The sequence below is a fragment of the Rhinolophus sinicus genome, linkage group LG06 (assembly GCF_036562045.2).
Source record: "Rhinolophus sinicus isolate RSC01 linkage group LG06, ASM3656204v1, whole genome shotgun sequence".
Classification (NCBI taxonomy): Eukaryota; Metazoa; Chordata; class Mammalia; order Chiroptera; family Rhinolophidae; genus Rhinolophus; species Rhinolophus sinicus.
This window is the reverse complement of record NC_133756.1, coordinates 94,401,695-94,419,470: the sequence shown is the minus strand read 5'-3', so window position 1 is coordinate 94,419,470 and position 17,776 is coordinate 94,401,695.

The window sequence follows — 17,776 nt, the reverse complement described above, 5'->3', positions numbered from 1 at the left end:
GCAAAGAGACAGCTATAAAACTTCATCTAAATTTTCATTTTTGAAGGACTTAAATATATTTTTATATTGATAGCCTGTGTCTTTCTACCCTAAGATAATAAATTACTGATTACATACAAGATGATATGAGGTATTTGTAAAATAGCCGGTAAAAAATGATTAATATACAGTATTCTACATGAATGGAATCTTGAGAACATTTAAGTCTTCTGAAGTATTAAATTCATCAGCTAAATTATACTGCCTGGAATGCACTCACAGTTTTTCTCTCATACCGGTTAAAAATAGAAGGATCTTACATTTTTCCAGAATTTTGGCAGAAGAGGGAACTTCACCTGAATTTTAAAGATCGGGAATTAGTACAGGGAAAACATTAACTGGTGTGGTAAAGGTAAAAATATCATCAGCTTCTTACCTGAAATATAGAAAAGAATTGTGACACATTGACAACATGTATCAAATTATTGTCTCTCTACTACCAGCATGCTTTAATACTGAAAACAGAGTTATTTTAGCTGTGTGAAATAGATTCTGGGGATGCTTTGGAATGAGGTTTTACAAACAGACTATTTTTTATACCCTACAGTTGAGGGACCTAATCTGGTTTCTGGTATTAATGAAGAAAAAGACATCTTGGAGAATCTACATAATGATTGGTGAACAAGGGTCACCAAGGTTAAGGAATTTGGTTGCCTGAGACAAATATGCTAAAATCTTCAGTTTCCCAAACTGGCAATTATCTGACCACAATATAAATTTAAAAATACTCCTAGGTATCATAGTTTAAACATTAATTCATACAAATATACAGACATTTGTGTATACATTTATATATCTTACCCATAAGTGCATGAATGACAATACAAACTGGGAACTAGATTTTTCAGCTACATTTAACTAAGGAAATGAATTTGCCTCCTATTTTAATGTCTTTCAAGAGCAGTTGCCTATTAGAACCATGCGCTACACAGAGTAATAGGGTAAATTTGTCAGAGAGCCAAATACGAAGTTGCCAAAGGCCTTAGCAATTTTTAGCACTGGTGAGTGAACAGTTCCCGGGATTCCATTTTTTCCATTAGTGAGTGAAAGAAAATGTTTACATATTTTGAGGTTCTAGAATGAAAAGAGCAGCTCTTTTCTGCTCTGTTTCAAACGTTTAGGAGTGTGCCATGGCTCTTTCATCCCCTTCACCTCCCACCCCTCTGCTACTTCTATTTTCATCTCCATTGATGTTGCTTTCACCTTTGTAATACCATCTGTCACTGGTTTGGAACAATTTGATTTGTTGTCATAATTGAGAGAAAAATCAAAATTTATCAGTTCTGGGACTTCATACTTGAACTCTTTTTAGGACACTTGAATTTCAAAGTCCTGTATGTTTTGTTTGTTTTTTTGTTTTTGCACCTCTATGAAAATAAGTTCAGGGTCATTTGAATTTAATTATTTATTTTATTGTTTCTTTCATAGATTATAGGAAAGAACCCACATGTCTTTATCTATAAAACCTTTCTTAAAAACCTTGTGTTCTTATAAAAGTACCATGTTACTAGTACCTTACCTGATACATCCCCCTGTGGTATGATCTGGGTAGTTTCTGTATGACCAAATGAGAAAAAAAGTTTGTGTTCACTTGCCTTGGTGCATTTTTATATTATAAATTAGACTAAGAAAATACTTTATTCAAGTGAGTCACTGTGGTGTCCTTCAAAAAAAAAGGCATTTCCAAAAATAATATAGGAAAATTTTCTTACATATTACTTTAAAGGAAAGGATTAGATTTATAATTACTAATGATTGACATCATAATGATAAAGTACAATATATTCAAAAGTTGATTTTAGCGAAGTTTTCCTTTTGAGACAATTCTTTCATTTTGGAATATAATTTTTAATTTTTAACATGAAAGTCTCCCAAACAATATTGAGTAATGCTTTATATGCTATACTAATACAACTTTTAGGACTCGATAAATAATAAAAATAACATAATTTTTGTTTATAGTAGTATTGGTATTAGTGGTACTAGTGCTATACTCTTAAACATAAAATAAGGAGATTTACTTTAACCAGATGAAACAGTTAATGAGCTTGTCCTATTAATGTCAATTTATACTTCAATAATAAGTGAAAAACATCAACTGAAACATTTTCTCCATGACTATCTCTGTATTTTGGGCATTTAAGCTGTAAGTGTAGTAAAACCATTTTATTCATATTATGAATTTTATTTAATGCCTAACTATGGAATTTTTTTTATTTTAATAATTATCACATTCTTTTCCAAATTACTGGATTCTCAAAATACTTAGCTTATTTGTTGCTTATGAAGAAAAACATCACTAAATAATTCCATTTAAGGATATACCTTACTTGTTGGGCCATTGCATATCAAAGCTGCTTCAAAATTCTGTCAGAAGGACAAACATAAGGTTAATTTTATTCTATTTTCCATTAACCTTTTGTGTCGTAAAATTTAGATTGTATCCAAATGAAGCAGTTTACAATAGATTCAACATTAAATTAAAAAACAGGAGTATGTGTCTTAGCAGCTGTGCTAGCACATTGGGAAAATGATGGACTTGGATACATTTGAGTCCGGAAAAAAACTTCAAGATCTTCGATTCCAACCTTCTCCCGTTGTCTAAACACCAGAGTGGTCCATGGCTAACCAAAAATTACAGAATGAGCTATTGTAAAATCCTAGTCTAAACCTCTAGGTTGCTGACTTCCAGTTCTGGGCGTTTTGTATTACATTAACAAGTTCTATAACTCATTTTCCTTTTCATTTTACTGTTTAAACTGTTCCAACTCCTTACCACTTAGCGCATTGTCACAGTGTCAGTCTATTGATTAGATTGACTTAAAAACACACACACTGGAACTCTAAAATATGTTTTTCTCTATTTTATGTACATTCTAGGATTAAGTACAGTAACACATATTTCTAATAGGAATAGAAATGTATTACTAATTTAATTTTAAGCCCTAAAATTTACCTTTTCAAAGAAAATGTTTAATTTTTACAATTAAAATTATAATATACTTTCTATAGACTGAAAGTTAGTGGCATTTCAGAGGCTCAGTTGATTCCACTGTAGCTTGAACTTGATAACAACATAAGGGGAAGAATCAACATCTTTATATTAAATGAAGGAAAAATATTAATCATCATTTTATCCAAAGAATATACTCAAGAAAAGTTAAATATTTAAAGTCCCACTCATTTGCCATAAAACTATTAGAAAACATGTATTTTTATCTAAACTGTTGATTCCAATCTCATTAAAGTTTCAGAATAAGTTATAGAGGCATACAGAATTCTATAATTAGATCACAGAGTGTAGAGCTAAACTCCCCCGATGAAGCAAGTGTCCAGTCTTCTTAAGAGTTTCAACACTCATTTACACCATGGTTTAATTTGGTGTGATTTAACTTAAAATAACAGTATTTGAAGTTGATTGACTATGATACACAATATGGCAGATGAGGCCCATAACTTCAAAAACCAATGCAATATGCTAGAGTGGTGTTAATCAATACACCACTCTAAAAACATCTGACAGGTGGGTAATTTTGGCCCTAAGATTCTGCCAAGTCACCAGATCATTTCAGAAAGCATCCTCATCTACCATTAGCAATATCTCACTCATTTATTTAATAATCTAATAATCTAATGTGACCCATACATACTTATGTTAGCATTACTAAGAGAATAATGGGACATTCACTTGGCAACAGTAGACTCTGAAGGCTTCACTATGCTGTGCAAGATCTATTATGTGAGTTCTTAGGCCAGTAACTGAACTTTTTTGAGCCTCAACAACCTTCTACTCTGCAAATGGGAATTAGTAGAAATTACCACACCAAGGTAGAATTTAGATAGAAAAGAGTGAGAAGAGACATCTTTGGTGGGTTCAAAGAAGATAAAAAGTGATATTTGGGCCAGGAGAAAAAAATTTACATGCAGAATTAGTCAGCATGGTTAATGCCAGAAAAAGGGAATTATATTTGCAAATCCCTAAAGATAGGAAGAAAGTTATGGTGATTAAAGTTGAGGGTAGACAGAAAATATCTACTACATAACCTGTAGCTCTTCAAGAGAGCCAGTATGATAGAGTTCCATTTCTAATAATTGGAGGCAGTAGCAGCTCAAGAAGAAAAGGGAGAATAGTTTAATTTGGAGGCAGACATGAGAGATTTTCCTCATTTGCTCCTAGACCCAACCAATATTTTGTAATCGTTAATAAGCTGAGGACTGTGCATGCGATTCTGGATAAAGGAATCAATATCAGTAGCTTGAAATCTTATAACTATTTCTATATGGCAAGGTTAACACTCATACTAACAGCAAGTATATCACAAAATAAGAAAAAATATTCTCTAATTTCAATGACTAGTAAGTAGAGAGTCCTGAAGGAGATCCATGCATGAGTATGCATCTATTAAATGATTAAAAGTGGCATTTCAGATTCATGGAGGGAAGGATTTATAAATGTATAATTTAGAGATAATTGGCTATGCATTTGCAAAAAACTTTAAAAACAGAGGCCTACCTCACATTATATAAAAAGATATATTCCTAAAGCAATTAAGAGTTAATATTAAAAATATATGTGAACTATAATACATTGTAGAAGAATATTTTTTGTAATTTTTGTGGCATGGGCCTTTCTAAGCCTAAGCATGACACAATATCAAAAGGAAAAAACAGTAATTTGTGTTCATAAAATCTTAAAAAATGCTCATAAAAAAATTATGTATAGTTAAAAAAATCTTGGCTGGGTAAAATATTGACAAATGACATAATTAACAAATGAGTAATAATTTTAATAAATTAAAGAGTTCTTACAGATAAATATTAAGTTGTTATTATAATAGAGAAAAATATATGAAAAATATCTATGTAACAACATATATATTGAGCAACTGACATTTCTGGCAATATGTCTGGTGTATTACATGCATTGTGTGTGCTTGTGTGTGTATGTATTATTTAACATTCATTCATTGAGTGTTTACTATGTGCCAGGCTCTATGCTAAGTGCTTGTTATTTATATCACTTAATTAATCCTCACAATTATCCTTTGACATAGGTACTTACTACCTTTTTTTTTTCCATTGATTAAGAAAATGAATCTCAGTAGAGTTAAGTACTTTGCTCAAGGGTTCACACTAGTTAAATAGCAAAATAATCGGACCTCAGAGCACAATAGTAATAGAAACTGTAAACTCTTGTATCACTATTTATAATAGTGAATATTTCGGAAATAAGTGCCAACTAAATTACACACCAATAATTTTAATAAATATGTAGTGACTAAATGAAATGAAGTATTTCCACGTGTATTAATATGGAGAACAATTTCAGAACATATTAAGTGGGAAAAAGTGTTCCATTTGTGTTTTGAAAACCTGATTTGTAGATAAATGCATATCTAACTCAAAAGCATGGGAAAGTTATTGAGAGTATACGTATCAATTGTGAATATAATTTTCCCTGAGGTTTGAAGTGGGATAAAAAGGAGAGGAGATCAGGAAGAAACTTCCAATAGTTTTTCTATGAATTTGGTAATGTTTAACTCTTTTACAAAGAAATGTACTATTTTTATATTGCTATAACCATTTTTAAAAATTAAAAACCACATCCTCAGTGGGAGTTCTGAACAGATTGTTTTGACTGTGGTTTCCTAGGTATTGTAGATCTATATTCAGTGTACATGCAGAATGTTTGATATAAATAATGTGCCATTGCTAAATGAACAAATTCAACTGGACATGTCATATTACACTGAAATAGAACCTACATGACAATGTTAGTTTAGATTAGTATATGCATAATACTTACGATTGTTTGGTTAATAATTAATTGATGGAATTTTTGGACATTTTTTATGACTGATTAACCTAATGACATATAATTCTCTATATTCAAAAAATAAAGTTAATTATCCAGGAAAAAATATATATGTGATAATATATATTAATATATATAGTACATAATTTATGCAATAACATTTTAATATGTTTAATAATGTTTCATCAAAATATATGTTTTTAGACTCTTCATGTTTAACTTTGATAGCTTTAAAATGGGTTAAAATGTGTCACATTGAGCAAGCCGTAATTTCATCTCCCCCCACACGTATTATACTGTCTTAATTTTCCCTCAAAGTAGAAGTCTCCCTGAGGTTTTTCTCTACAAGTCCACTCTCTGACCCTCAGGTCAGAAAATGAGGCTCATATTTCATTCCCTGTAATTCTTTCATGCACCAGGTTTATGGCTTCCACCTTGAAATGCCATTACCAGTGACACTGAGTTATTATATACCAAATTGAAATGAATCAGGAAATGTGTTTCTCATAATATTTCACAATTCCTTATGCAGGTACAGGCCCTGCTAGAATCTCCCAAATTGCCATCAAAGTTCAAATTGAATGTGAACCAAGGAATGCTTCAATTCACATTAGAAAGATCTATCACTGACCTGCATTTGGCATGAGATTAATTTAAAGCTGAGGTCTTAATCAGTTGGGTTGCCATTTGGATATCCATAAATAATGCAGATATGAATTTATCTGTGATCAGTCTGTTGTTTTCCATTATTACAGTGTTGAGTGACTTTTCTTGTTCAACTGAAACATATGCAAAAAGACAGAGAGATCTTTTTCAACACTTCCTGACTATTCTTGTTTTTTGTTTAACTTTTATTTTGAAGTGCAGTAGCATATAAACTGAAAAGTATGTATACTGATCTAGTATACAGCTCAACAATTTTCACAAATGAGCACCCAAGTGACCAACACTCAGATGAAAATATAAACCATTAATAGAATCCCAGTTTGGTGTCATCCCTGTCCATGCAGGGATTTCAGGGAAGCTGCCACCAAAGGTCTCAGCTGATTCCATACCAATGTGAGTGCTTCTCAGAAAAAAGCCTGCAAATTGTAGGCGGAACCTACTCCTGCCCTCTGCCAATGGCCACGTATATGATTGTACATGTTTGCAGCTGCTGCGCATAAATAATGTTTTTTCCTTCTCCCCAGCCTATCAGATTTTACCTGAGTGCCTCCCATTGCAGAATTAAAATAGAAAGCTGCTGGCATTGACAAATGGTAAATGCCGTTGCTAGGCTTTATACCACTATACTGGAACAACAGGCTAGAGTCAGGTGTGGTGTGACCAACAAACAGCTTCTAAGTGTCTTCTAACCTGGAGGAACCATTGTCATAGCACAAATATGTTATAAAGTTGTGTTGATGACAATCCGGGGAACTTAATATTAATTGCAAGGAGTTAAAAAAGACTCAACTTGTCCTTTGAATTTTAGATTTTTACAAATGGTTCTTATGATCTTACAATTATGGAAATTCAGTATTAACAAATGTTGAGAGAAAAGTATAATGAAACCCATTGTTTCATCTCCCAGTTTCTATCTTCTTTCATCTGCCCCCCACTTATATTATCCCCTTCTTTATGGATTACTGACACAAATCTAATATTGTATATACTTTTATCCGTGAATATTTATTATGCATATTTAAAGTAATACTTTAAAAAATAACTGCAATATTTTTTATAACGCCTAAATTATGTATAAATATTCCTTAATAACACCAAATATTTAAGCACATTCAGATGTCTCTGTTTCATGATTTTTAAGGGATTTTTAAAATCCAGGGTTCTGGTAGGGTCTACATAATGCAGTTGGTTGACAAGTCACCTAAGTTTCTTTTAATTTATATATTTTGTCTTTCTGTCTCTTGCACTTGCTCTTTCTCTAACAATATAGTTATTGAAGATTCAGGTGGCTTTCCACAATATGGTTTTGGCTGATTGCGTACATGGTGCGTAATTAACATGCTTTTTTTGTCACTTGTTACTATTAGACTGAGAGGCTTAGTTGGGTTTTGGAATGTGGTACTGCTTACTTCCATCAGAAATCACATATAGTCTAGCTTTCTCTCCTTTTGTTGTTTTAGCTGCTATTAGTAATGATCCCTGTGTCTTTCCTTCCCTTAGGCTTACAAAATTGTGATATTCTGATTCTATTATTTTTCATTTTTAATCTTCAGTACTTCCTTACAGAGAAATTTCAGCACTCAATTATTTAATTACCCTTAAGTAATTAAATTACCTTCACATTGGAAAAGTTGGGTAGATGCTTGACTCTTTCCCTTTATGCATCAGTTTTCAAATAATTAGTTCCCTTAGAACATCAAATGTGGCCAGTGTATGCTCATTCTCAACTCTGCCACATAAAGGTTGTGTAACAATGGGAAAAATCACTTTTCCTCTCTGTGGATATATAAATTTGGTAAAGATTCTGAATAATTAGATATAATGACATAAAATGCCTAGCAGACTTTTTTGCAGGTGTTAAGAAGTCAGTCTGTTATCATTACTTTTTGTTTAAATCTCACAGATCCAATCTTCACACATAAATAATCCAGTTAGGTATTTTGTTAGAAGCCATATGGCCTCAGGAAGCAGGAGAAAAAAGAGAATCCTGTTTTTAAAGGCTTATGAAAACTTGAAGTGCAGTCTTATTGAGTTCATGCTTACCTAGCTGCCAAGTGGAAGGAAATATACTGTGGCCAATCTAGACTTATGGATATCACATATAGAAAAGAGGAGCATGCATTAGTGATTCAGCACTAAACAGAAATGATAAAGTTGTTCTTGCTGTTGTTTGTTTGCTTTCAGCTATGGGAAAAATATATGAAAATTCCTGGGAGTCAAACATTGTACAAATTGAGCTAAATATTATATACATTTAGAGTTTCTGAAGAAAATAAAAAAGGAGGGCTTTATTTGTTTGTTTTGTTTGTTTGTTTGTTTTACCATGGAAAATTTGTCCTCGTACACTGAAGTGGTTCCATGGCGCAAAGAAAGAATATCCGTACTTCAAGCACCTCTACCACGTTTGATTTGCCCTCTCTGTGGTGAATGGGTCTCAAAATACTAGTTTTTCTATAGGGTTTTCTGGGAATGGAGAGGGGTAATTAGGGATTTGAGATAGCAAAACAGTACAGCTAAGAAGTATAAACTTTGAGTCTTTTGATAAAGTCTGGCTTTTTCAACTGGAATTTTATTTGAGCTTTCCGGAAAAGGAGACTATAAGTATTTATACAGATGGCTAACTCGGCAGGTGAAAACTGGATCAATTCAAGGTCAACATCTCATGTCTCTTATGGGCTCATTATTTTTACATGTTTTTATATCCAGAGAGTACATATCTAACCCAGGTCAGTCATTTCATAAATGCTTGCCCTGATTCACTCATAACGGACAAATTCTTGTATTTCTAATAAACAACTGAAAGGAGAATTTAAAATACACCTATAAAATGCTGAATTGATGGTTTCAATCTCAAATTAAAGCCAACCTAATGTTATTATAATCCATTGTCTCTTTATTGAGCCATTGATCCATTAATTTATATCTAAGGTTGTTGATTTTCTTCAACTCAATCCCTTCAACTCATTGAAACAATGGACACTTCATAAGTCGTGGTATCAATATGACTTGATCTTTGGCTTTCCAGAATCTGATCACTCTTTCCCTGTTAGATTATTTTATACCCTTGGAGTGTTAGTAAAGGAAAAGCCTATTTCCTATGAGATAGGCATGAGACTTTTAGCCTCCCTTGCAGCTAGATTAACAGCATGCAACCTCACTCCTTTAATCAGTTTGCTCCCTCTTGGACTTAGTTGGAAATTAGTAAGTGAAGGGCACAAGCCATGAAATATCAATTAGAGTAATAGTAATATTATCAACAAGGCTCCAAAGATAGGAGCAGCAATATTAGAAGCAGCACAGTGAATCCACAGAGTACAGAGTACAGTGCCAAGAGTGACAGAAATGAAAGTTGTCATGTGTGGTGTTCAGCAGCTGCAGCAGCAGTAGTAGCACTGTTCTCACGGAGCTGATATGTGATGTGGCATTAGGTTTGTTGCTAGCTGCTACATATCTTCCCCTTTTCCTAGCCATTTTTCCCAACCTGATTCTCTAGACTTGCTAACTTTTCATGTACTGCCCATTATCTTTTCCACAAATACTCAGCTTAAATTAGCTAATTTGTTTCTTCTGCATGAAACAAAGAACCTTAACTGATATGGAGAGTAATCACAGACCTTCAGGGAAATGGAGAATTTGAGATGATTGTCCAGACAGAACTGAATTGAAGAACTCTACTAGTATTTGGGGAAAGAACTCTGTCCATATTTAGCATGCATTGGAAAACCAAATATCTCTGGGTGATCTGAACTCTAATCATCGGAATAGATATTATGATAACTTTCAAGTAACTCTAAAAAATATTCACTATCCGGATTGAAAACTTGGCATGCCAAACCTATATGTAGATATCAGTGAAAACACTTAAGTTACATGAGTATCCATGTGAAAGGATGGAGAATATGATGTAGTTCTAGCTCAGTGATTTTTTTAATAGGTTTTTGTTTTTCACTTGCATTAAAAAATAAGTCGTATATTTTGCTATAATTTCCCCCCTTGTAAATAAATTTAAAAGGCATTCTAAGGAAACAGGAATGCCTTAAAGAACGTAAGTGAGTGTACGGGGCACCAAAAAGACACATTAGAAGAAAATTTAGAAGGACTGAAGTGCGTTAAGAGAGGCAACTGCATGAAAGACATGATCATGACCATAAATATATTCCCATCTACTGTGCGTGTGACTTATTTTTCTTCATGAGAAAAGAAAGAACAATTATGAAAATCTTGTTGGTGCTGGAAATTTTCAAAATATTATTCATGTGTGGCATAGTAATTATGAAAAAAAATCGGAACATTAACCTGTTCAGTGCATTGATAATCACAGTCAGCATGAGATGTCACTGCATACCATTTTGATACAGCAGGAAGTGTTGAATATTTTAGAATATCTGAATAAGGCTACACTGGAGGCATAAGATGATATAGTGAAGGAGTTGAGAAACCGTGAATAGGATAGATCATGGGTCAAGGAACTTCAGCTGATAATTAGGCTGCAGGAATCTTCTGCTGTTAATTGAAAAACTTTACTGTTACTGAATTCAAATTTCTTGGGAAATGATTGACACAAAGCAAAAAAATCGTGTCATGGTAGATAGTCCAAATTTAGAAAGATGGCTAGGGAGCTACTGATAAACTGTTATTGACACACAGCAAATAACTATGGAGGAAGACATTGTACTTGATGCTCATTGTTTGCCTGAGAAAAACGAAGAGGGAACTCATGGATACTATATGCCATGTTGTTAAAAGAATCTTTACATTATATGGACAAATTAATTGCTGTTGAAAGTGAGCTGGACCATAACATGAACACTTGAAAAAATTCAATTATAAGTTTAGCAATCATAAGTTTAGGTAGCTGTATAATCTGTCTCAAACTGATATAAAGCAAGCTGATGATCATTTTTAGTTGTTCATTTTTTGTTCTAGCCATCCCATTTCTGTAATTTCAAGTGCCAAAAACAGAGAAAAGAGTGTTCACCAATCACTTGGATTCAACCTCCTACACACTGCAGGCTTTTTCAATGTCTCCTTTACCAGCATACTGTCAAGGCTCCAGAGAGTAGCACCATAAACTCTGTCTTCATCACAAAGTTTGTCAAGTTTATTAAAGTTTATAGATTGAAACAATAATTTAAGCAACCTAGAGTTTTTGTGACTATTTGTTTGGTTAGGTAGTTGAAACTAGATCTAATGGCACCTGACACTAATGGACATTGAGATAACAGAAACATTTTCATTTAAGATGAAGACAGATTTTGAGAATAGACATGTAGAGCATATTTTCATGAAAGGTTTCAGGCATTCTAGCCACTTTACTAAGTAAATTATACCAAAGAAATGAGAACAAAGTCCTGTGTTTTATTCCTTCTTTTATTTCCTTGTTTCATTCCTACTGCTGTTTTCTATAGGCCATAGTTGTGGTGGTAATTCTGTAGTTAAAATAATATCAAGGCATGTTGAAGTCAGATGAAAAGGAGTGGAATACACTTCCCCAGAGATCTTGGTGTTTGGGCTGGATGCAGTAACTGATGACATTTTGAGTTTCCCTTCTTTTGGGAAAGTAAGTGTACATTTTAGTTTCATGAGGAATGATGATTTACATTAAGCTGGAGTGGCTTTATTTTGTATTTGAAGTGCAACTATGTGAAGATGGTTTTTATGCTGGACAGCCAAAGAAAACAAATGCTTGTCGGACAAGTAGGTATGTATAGCGGATATTTATCATGTCCTTTATGACAAGTATCTAGTTCCCTTTTTATGGATGGGCAACTTCTTATCTGGATAGTATTAGTGGAGAGAGAACCTGCTTCTCAACATGGAAGATGACAATGCCAGATATTAGTTTTCTCAGGGCATGACATGAAATATTGTTTCTGTCAATCAAATCACCTACTCTGAACTTGAAGTTGGGAGACAAGGACAAAGAACCCATTATATGAGTGTGCAGCTTAGTAGAAAAGACAAACCCTTGAGGTATAGAGGCATCAAAGAGCAGTGTTCAGTTTTAAGCATTGCCAGTGGAGGCACTGTATTCCAGGGTGCCTTATGTTCTGTGGCAATCACACAGCATTCTCCTCATTGGACTAGTGTTACTGATTTTGACTGTGGCTGTATCTCCTGCCCACCCTCCCTTGTTCCTGCCCAATTTTCTAGGCACATTTCTCTAGCCTTCCTGGAATTTCTGTGAGTTATGTGATACCATTCCAACAAGTTCAATTTTCTGTTTAGATATGCCTAAATCAATCCCTGTAACTAGCAACTAAGAACAATGACTGATTCTGCATCCTGCAAAGTGACATATAATCTATAAATAGACAATAAATGTAAATTATCAGAAAACTGTTTAAAATGGCAGGCTGATCTGTAATCATATGTGCTAATCTTGAAGCTAACGTTCTTTTCTATGGTCCAGCACCACTCACCAAGCAAACAAGTCATGGTCCCTTCAGGAATAGATGCCATATTTAGCTGATACTTTGAAGTTTAAAGAAAAGACTATTTATAGTTAAACCAATAAGAGATGATGAATCTGTAGAGCCCAGCAATGGCAAAAAGCTGTGTAGAAATAAGGAGAGGAAACTATTTCCAGACCCATGTGAGAAATGACACTAGGAAAGAGGACCATCTGAAAGGAGCTATAGATATAAAGTGACAAAGCCACAGCCACAACGATAGGACCAAGGCAAGTAGGACCAGGGAAAATTTTTCTGACCTCCATACCCCAGGCCTCCAGCTTCCTATTGCATTCACCCACGACCAGAGAAGCCAAAAGAAAGCTGGTGAACAAGGGGTGTACATCTCTTTCCCATCAAAGAAGAGAAGAGCAGAGAATGGACCTGGGGTTAAATAGAGTATACCTTGAATAATGATCAATTTACTTTTTGAAATTAATTTTAAGAAGTTTGTTACATTTTTATCTTATGAAATTACCACATTTTATTTTTTTTCAAGCAAATACATACTAATCACAAAAATGCAACATTTTCCAGGAGCAAATTAACCCAAAAAATGCATTTCTAAAGCATATAAATAATTTTGAAAGGTTTATAACTAGAACATACAATTACTGTGCAAAATTACATTGGTCCAAGAACGAGCAATTACAGAATGATAGCACAAAGAGGATCACAAACCTTCTCCTCAGCAAAGCAATAATAACTGATGAAAATTATAAAGAAAACAACCATTTAAAATCTCTGGAATTTCTCAGAAGGGCATCCAGCACATTGAGAAAGATATATTGAAGAAAATCCACTAAATTTTTGTAAGAACAGAGATAAACTCTGGATTTGAGGGAGTATAACTCACGCCCTGCCTACTTGCAGCTTAGTGTGATTAGCTCTCTGCCAGGCACACGGGCCAAGAACAGTGGGCCCTCACTATCCTTGCCTCAGCTAGCTCAAAGAGCAAAGTTTTCATGCTTAGCCTGCTCCTGACTAGAGCCTCACTCACAGAGCAGGGTGCCACTCCAAGAGCAGAAGACAACTATTTTTGCTTTCCAGGTCCAGAATATTGGCACAAAATTTAGGCCCATCATAGAGTAAAGCCTTAAGAACAACCAGCTCTGTAGTTCTCCATGAGTAGACTGATTTTATTTGGATCAAAGCACAGAGAATGTCAAGCTGATTGACACTTCAAAAACAGTGGAAATTTTAGCTGTATAAAATAAAGAGAAGACTACTAACTTCATGATAGCAACAAGATAAATGATAAACCAACTAGAAATTTAGCAAACAAAAGTAGAGAAAAGAGCAGCTAAGAAGAGCCGTTCTGGAGTCAAGGCAAGCCTCAAGCTCTAACCTCAGGGACTACTGGAAAAGAAGTCCCAATTTAATTCTAGAAGACTGTCTAACAATTTATGCATCAGGATATCATTGAAAACAAAACAAATCAGCTATCAATTACAAGAGGCAAACGGCTAGGTATGTTACCAATAAAGGCAGATCAGTTAGGATTTCATGAAAGTGGAAATCAAAAGAGAGCAGGAGTAGCTATACTTCAATAAGATGAAATAGACTTTAAGCCAAAAAAGGTAACAAGAGGTAAACATCATTATATACTATTAAGGGGGTTAATTCATCAAGAAAATAATAATCACAAATAAACATATACCCGACATTGAAGCACATATTTATATTAAGAAAATACTAACAAATCTGAAGGGAGAAAGAGGCAACAATACAACATAGTAGGGGACTTCAATACCCCACTTTGAACAATGACAGAAATCAACAAGGAAACGTTGGTCTTGAACCATATTTTAGATCATATAGACCTAACAGACATACTCAGAACATTCCATCTAACAACATCAGAAGATATATTCTTTTCAAGGGCATATGGATATTCTCCAGAATAGAGCATATGAGACATCACAAAACAAGTCTGAGCATTTAAGACTGAAATCATACCAAGTATCTTTTCCAATCACAATGATATAGACCTGGAAATCAATAGCAGAGTAAAAGCTGAAAAATTCACAATTATGTGGAAATTAAAGAACATACCCATGAACAACCAATATATCAAAGAAGAAGTCAAAGAGAAAACAAAACATATATTGAAACAAATAAAAATGGAAACACATAACACCAATACCAATGGGGTTCTGCATCATCAGTTCTAAGAGAGAAGTTTATAGCAATAAACATCTACAGCAAGAAAAAAGAAAGATCAAAACAACCTAACTTTATACCTGAAGTAACTAGAAAAAGAACAAACTAAGCTCAAGTAAGCATAAGGAAGGAAATAACAAAAATCAGAGTGGAGATAAAAGAAATAGAGGCTACAAAAATGATAAAAAAGATTAACATATTGAAGAGCTAGTATTTTTGTAAAGATAAACAAAATTGACAAAACGTTAACTAGATTAAGAAAAAAAGACAGAAAATCAAAATAAAATCAGAAAAGAGGAGGCATCACAACTGCAACCACAAAAATAAAAATGATAAGAGACTGTAAAAAATAAATGCCAATAAATTGGCTAACCTAAAATAAATAGATAAACTCCTAGAAACATGCAAGCTGCCAAGGTTGAATCATAAAGAAATAGAAAATCTGAACAGACCAATTATGAGTAAGGATAATGAAACAGTTATCAAAAACCTCCCAACACAGAAAATGATAGGACCAGATGATTTCACTGGTGAATTCTAGCAACATTTAAAGAGGAATAAATGTCAATCCTTCTCAAATTCATCCAAAAAATTAAAGGAGGGGTAATACTCACCAATCCATTTCAAGAAGCCTGAATTACCCTGATACCAAAGCCAAATAAAGAAACTGTAAAAAACAAAATTATAGACCAATATCCCTGATGTATAGAAATGTAAAAATTCTCAATAAAATATTATCAAAACAAGTCCAACAATATATTAAAAGGATCATATTTCATGGTCAAGTGGGATTTACCCTTGAGATGTAAGAATGGTTCACCATATATAGGTCAATTAATACAATGCACAAAACGAATTGAATAAAAGATAAAAACCATATGTCCATCTCAGTAGATTCAGAAACAGCAAGTGACAAAGTACTATATCTTTTTATGTTAAAAATCTTCAACCAACAGCATACTTAGAAAGGTTGAAAGATTTTCCTCTAAGATCACAAAAAAGACAAGTGTGCTCACTCTCACCATTTTTATTCAACACAGTAGTGAAGTCCTAGCCAGAGGAATTAGGCAAGGAAACAAAGAGGGTGAGGGGGACTCAAATTGGGAAAAAATAAATAAAAATTGTCTTTGTTTGCAGATAATAGGATCCCATATATAGAAAACTATAAAGATTACAAAAAACAAATACAAACAAACAAACAAACAAAAACACCTTTTAGAATTATAACTGAATTCATAAAGTTGTAGGATACAAAAAATCAACATACAGAAATCAATTGAATTTCTATAAATTAAAAGCAAACCATCTGAAAAAGAAGTGAAAACAATCTGATTCACAGTAGCATCAAAATAATAAAATACTTAGGAATAAACTTAACTAAGGATGATAAAATAATTAGGAATAAACTTAAAATAATAAAATACTTAGGAATAAACTTAACTAAATATCTGTATAATGAAAACCACAAGATACTGATGAATTGAAGAAGACCAACACAAATGGAAACATAACCTATCTATGGATAAAACTGCCCAATTATCCAAAGCAATCCGGAAAAGAAGAACAAAGCTGGAAGCATAACATGTCATTATTTCAAACTATATTACAAAACTGTAGTGTACAAAACAGTATGGTACTGTCATAAAAATAGACACATAAACTAATGGACCAGAATAGAGAGCCCAGAAATAGATCCTTGTATTTAGTCAACCAATATTTGACAAGGGAGCCAAGATTACTCAATGGCAAAGTTTGTTAGTCATTTCAATAAACTGTCTTGGGAAAATGGGATAACCACGTGCAGAAAAATAAAATTGGACCCCGTTCTTACACCACTCACAAAATGTATTTCAAAATGCATTAAAGACTTATACATAGAACTGAAAACATAAAACTCCTGGGCGAAAATACTGGGAAAAATCTTGTTGACATCAATCCTGGCGATGATTTTTTGACGGTAAAAGCACAAGCCGCAAAAACAAAAATAAACAAGTGTGACTAGATCAAACTAAAAAGCATCTGCAGAGCACAAGAGTTTATCAGCAAAATAAAAAGACAACCTATGGAATGGGAGAAAATACTTGTAATCATACTATACCTGATAAGTGGTTAATATCCAAAATATATAAGAACTCATACAAGTCAAATCAACAAAACAAACAATATGATTAAAAAATGGGCAGAGTAATTGAATAGACAGTTTTCCAAAGAAGGTATACAAATGACTAACAGGTACATGTAAAGGTGTTTCATATCACTAATGATCAGGGAAATGCAAGTCAAACAGTGAGATATTACCTCCCACCTGTATCATCAAAAAGGCAAGAGATAAAAAGTGCTGGCAAGCATGTGAGCAAAAGGAAGCCCTTATGCACTGTCGGTGGTAATGTAGATGGGTGCAGCCACTAAGGAACAACAGTGTACGGGTTTATCAACAAATTAAAAGCAGAACTACCATATGAGGTCTGACAATTAGCGTCGTGAACTCATCCTAGAAAAAAGTGCTACATACCTCATTGCTGAATATCACTACAGTCACCTTCGAAGTACTCCCCTTGGGAAGCTCTGCACTGACTCTAGCGCCTAGTCCACCCTTCAAAGCAATTTTGGAACTCTTTTTCTGGAATGGCCATCAGAGCTG